The sequence below is a fragment of the Branchiostoma floridae genome, chromosome 1, assembly GCF_000003815.2.
Source record: "Branchiostoma floridae strain S238N-H82 chromosome 1, Bfl_VNyyK, whole genome shotgun sequence".
NCBI lineage: Eukaryota > Metazoa > Chordata > Leptocardii > Amphioxiformes > Branchiostomatidae > Branchiostoma > Branchiostoma floridae.
Window position 1 is genome coordinate 25,732,393 of NC_049979.1, and position 5,045 is coordinate 25,737,437.

Below are 5,045 nucleotides of genomic sequence, written 5' to 3' on the forward strand. Positions count from 1 at the left end.
AATGTATCAAGCGAATTGTAGAAACGCTCTTTTCAGTCGTAGACATATCGCTTTGGCAGATAAGAAATATATAGAAACAAAGCGAGAAAAAAAAGGAAGGCCCATTAGAATGCCAGCTATTGAAGCAGCTAGATAAGGTATACAGAAGAATGATCCAAATAAAGGAGTCCTTAGGCAGGGTTATACTTATAGTATATATTGTGCCTCTTATCATATCTAAAATTTGTTTATCAAGGAGACATCAAATATTGAAAGGATTAAGACGAAATGAAATATAAAAATACGTACAGAAATGAAGACAATTTATCGATTTTTTATTCTCTTTACATAACAGATATTGTGATATCACTTGACAAAGATAGCTACTGTACTTATAAGCAAGACAATAGAATTCTTCATGAAATGTACCTTATTTCCCAGCTATGACACAAGCTGCCATGCAAACATTACCCATCGGGGCACAAAGACATTTAGTAGTAGAATGGTCATAAACATATCAAATAGAGAGAAAAACATCTGTACTCCAGCTGCTCTTGTCACACCTGCATTATTCCACACACCTTTACGATTTCATTTGTAAGAAAAAAAAACAATGCCTCTTTTGTTCGGAGGTGTGTATACATACACGTATATCCATTCCGCTCTGAGCTATACCTGCCCACTCAGGTGAATGCTAACTTCTACACCTGAACACTAATGAACAGTTCCAAAGGGGGTCCTTTTGTTGTTATAATTGATTTATCTGAATTTCCCGTCTTCAACTCACTGACTCCTAAAACGATTCCGTGAGTTGCAAAGGGTGTGAGATTAAAAGGAGTTGTCACTCTTCTCCTAGAGGACAGCAACTTTTATAATTCCACCAGTACTGTAGATGCAGAAACTTTCGCGGTGGCTTTACGTTCGCGGTTTTCGCGGTGACTGCTTCACCGCGAACTCGAAACCACTGGTGTGTGTGTGTTTCGTGTGTGTGTGTGTCTGCGTGTGTGTGTGTTTCGTGTGTGTGTATCTGTGTGTGTATGTATCCATCCCGCTATCCTCTCTCCATTCTCCGTTTTCTTTGTAAGTAAATGTGACTTAGATAGACACGAGATGTACGACGACATGGTGTTGTCGCGCTCTGTTTACTGACTGAAAAAAAAAACTTTTTTCCATTACACATTTTTTACACGCACAGGTTTTAAGCAAAGACAATAGGTATCAAAATAAGGCCAAGAAAGTTTACGATTTAGATGTAGTATAGTACGATTTTTTAGAATACAACATGATGCATTTAATTTTTCTGAGCAACGGTATGCAATAAAAATTGTCATTGTGGTAAAGAGCATTATGTCTCGATCGAGAAAGAGCAAGATTCGGTGTTCTGGGTCGTGTTTGCCATCTGTCTGTCTGTTTTATTGTTTTTAGTCAGAAATTAAAAATCCTTCACAGCCAGCAGCTGAATTGTGAACAGCCACAGATTCTTTTGAAAATAACAGTGGTCGGTTTGCATTACAAATAATTCACAGCCAATTAAAGATACACATACGAACGCCAACAGCATGTCGATGTATGAATAGATAACATCATGTTCTAGAAGTTTTCATTCGGTAACAGAGTCCACCAGTTGTACTCGAGCTTCTAAAAAAACATGTATGTACAAATTACTAGTAGGCAACACTACGTGGTTTTAAACGTTTAAGTATTAGTTGCATCAAAGGCGTCTGAATTTGTCCTTGTGGCATAGGTCCTCTCTTAAGTGTAGACATGCGTTTACTCTGTTTTAAGCTGATAAATTGTCTTCTAGCATAACACACCGGCTCGTTTGTGGGATCATAAACACAATCGTAATTGATGTAATAACAGTCAATTTTGAAGTCACCACTCTGCTATTCGTATAATTATCATGTCGAGACCGATCGCTAGCTGTCCAGTCATTTGACCTAACTTTAAACTGAGACTTTCCATGACAGTACATACTAGTAGTGTCTAGTCGTTTGACTTAACTTTAAACGGAGACATTCAATGACAGCTGTATACTAGTAGAGTACGATCTCGTGTTTAAGATACTTTAGGACTGATAGTGAAGGGAACAGGCGGAAGACTTGTCGGTGCATTCAATTGTAACCAAAATGTCCCAAAACGGTCTTCTTTGTGTGCTAACGCACTGTCCGCTTTCCTTACCAATCGACCGACCGCGCAATTTGTTGTGGCACCGTATTTTACAATTACGCACGGTGGAAGGAACGGTGATCATCACCACCTGGCTGTGATGGGTCTACTGATGGCCCAAACCTGACAGGTACCTTGTCGGGCACCCCTCCCCCACCGCGCCGCTGATGGCACGTATCATTCAACCCAGCTTTCACCGCCATTTTACGACATGGATTCCCGGTGAGACACTATGTTGTACCTCCTGAGCACACGATGCTAGGCAGAATGTTGGAGGAAAAAGAAGCAGCAAGAAAGTCTTCATCACAGGATACCAAGGTATATTTGATTTCTTGATTGATCTATTTATTTGCACATTTTTAAAACGCCAACATAAAGTAAATTAAAGGAAGCAAGGGGGAGAAAAAAGCCATTTGGCTTGTACATGCTCTTCCCGCGTCAAATTTACAAATCATAATACAAATTCAACAACTCATAAAGATTTAGTAGATATGAAAAAGTATACATTAAACAGTAAATATAACCCAGTGCATGATACCAATTAACAAAATGATAACTTACGAACGAAATCATAATAGTTCAGTAATTGATGACTAAGCAAATATCGGTAGCAAAATAGAAATATAACATCATAAGAAATGTAACAACTAAAACCGCAAGCAGTATGTAGAAATAGAAAAACAAAGTTGTATGGTCTGATTCAAATTTTTCCAAATTTGCGGGCACCTGAACATCATGGAGAACTTTCGTTGTTGCGTTTTTACTTGGATCTGTTTTCGGTTGTTCTGCCGTCTATTTACGTAACTCCTACCCACAGATTCTATCATAGATATTGTAAACGTGTCTTCTCGCAAAAAAATCACTAAAAACACCTACTCTCGGTACAAACTGCACATGGCTCTAAGATAGTGGCTGTAAGGAGTCCCTTAGTACCGGTTTGCTTCAAGGTCAAAATATATCCCTTCACTTAACCCTATTTTTGACCTCATGAATGTTTGGATCAGCACAAGCAACGCCACAACAAATCATGCCGTCAAATTGTGACATTTTTGCTTTCAAAAATGTTGTTGGAGACTCGATTGGCATATCTATAGAATGATATCAATAGCATTTTAAAATGCAAAATCATGTTTATGTTTTTTAAAATCAATCCGCATAATTGACTCATATTCAAATCTTTCAAACAATCTAAGAACAAAAGCTTTTTTTTCATAAATCTCTTGTTTCGAGGATTACAATCGACGTGGCCTCCTTTTTTTCTCTACCACCAATTACTCTTCTTTCTGGAGGTTTTATCATTTACACCCGTCCGTTTATTTAAGGATTAATCCCACACAAAGAGTTGTCCGAGATATTAGGGTGTTCTAAATTCCAGCAAAATCGCCGAAATCCGGTGGCCGCAGGCCAGGCTTAGGCCGAGAAGGACGTCTGAAAATATACAAAAGGGAAAATTGGGTCGTCAGATTGTAGTTAGTGATAGCGTCCACACTGCCCATTATCTTACGCGGTATTTTGATTGACAAAACAAAAAATGTAAGCCTCAGAGCACAGTTATGAATAATGATATGACTGAAGCATTGTTTAGACCCCCCCCCCCTAGAATGATGAAATCCTGTGACGGTCTTGTTACTTTACCCGGAAGAAAAAACAAAACAACTTAACATCTAGTTGTACATCTACATGTATAGTACTGTAAACGCAGAAATGTTCGCGGTGGATTAATGTTCGCGGTTTTCGCGGTGACCACTTCACCGCGAACTTAAAACCACCGCGAACATTTTTCTATTATGGTATTAGACTGCAGTCTATGGTGTTACCGCGAAAATAAAACCACCACGAAAAGTCCCTTTTCCCGCTACCGCGAAATTAAATCCCCGCGAACTTAAATGCATTTACAGTATACCGCCCCTCAAAGCCTATGCTCTTCTTTAAATGTTATCAACATGACCTGTCCAGTCAGTCTCTAAGATCTTTTGTCAAAAAAAAAAACTGCCACAACCACAGGGAGTACAACGAGTTGAGTTTGAGTCAGTTGCAAACATGTAAAATACTACTAGAAATGTTATCTATTCGGTTTAGCTACTATGACTTGTAGAGCCCATTCTGAGTCATCGAGACTTGGTATCGTTATACTTTACAAATGTTTCCGATTCTTTGGTAATTTTTGGTTCTTTGGAAATATCATTACTAGTAGTAGAGAGCGATTCACACATCCATTCGAAGTACAGGGAACCAACCATGCTTCGGTGTCATGCATAGATGGGTTACCAAAAAGCAAAACACCCGGCAACTGTTTCCAGCAGTGAAATCTAAACATATAAACAAGCAGACAGTAAGGCCGGATCAGCACCTTCTTTTAATTATGGGGGGAATAACCGAAATCTACTATTTTGGAAAATGATAAGAATATTTGCAAATATTTCTAAAAGTGAAAAAAATTACATGCATATTTGAAAACTATTCTAAATATAGAATCTATTCTATTCCTACTTCCAAAATAATGTATCTAAATGAATTCAAATAAATAGAAATTTTCATACTAACTTTTTTAAATGTGCAATTATTGTCACTTAAATTTTATTTTACTAAAAATGATTTAAACGAATAGCAGATATTATTCAAAAACCCTTTCGGTGACTTGGAATGTACTCTATGTTTTTGGCACTTTCCATAATTCATAAATTACATTTTGAACAGTACCTTTCCTTGTATATATGAAAAATGACGTACAGATTTTTATTTCAAAATTACGAACCTCTTGCCACTCCTTGCGGAGCTTTATACTTGTATCTGTTCTATATGACACGATCATGGATTTTCATGTCGACAATGACTATATAGCGACAATGCAACCTAAATCAAAACAGTTTCATGTTGTATAATTTTTTGGTTTTCAT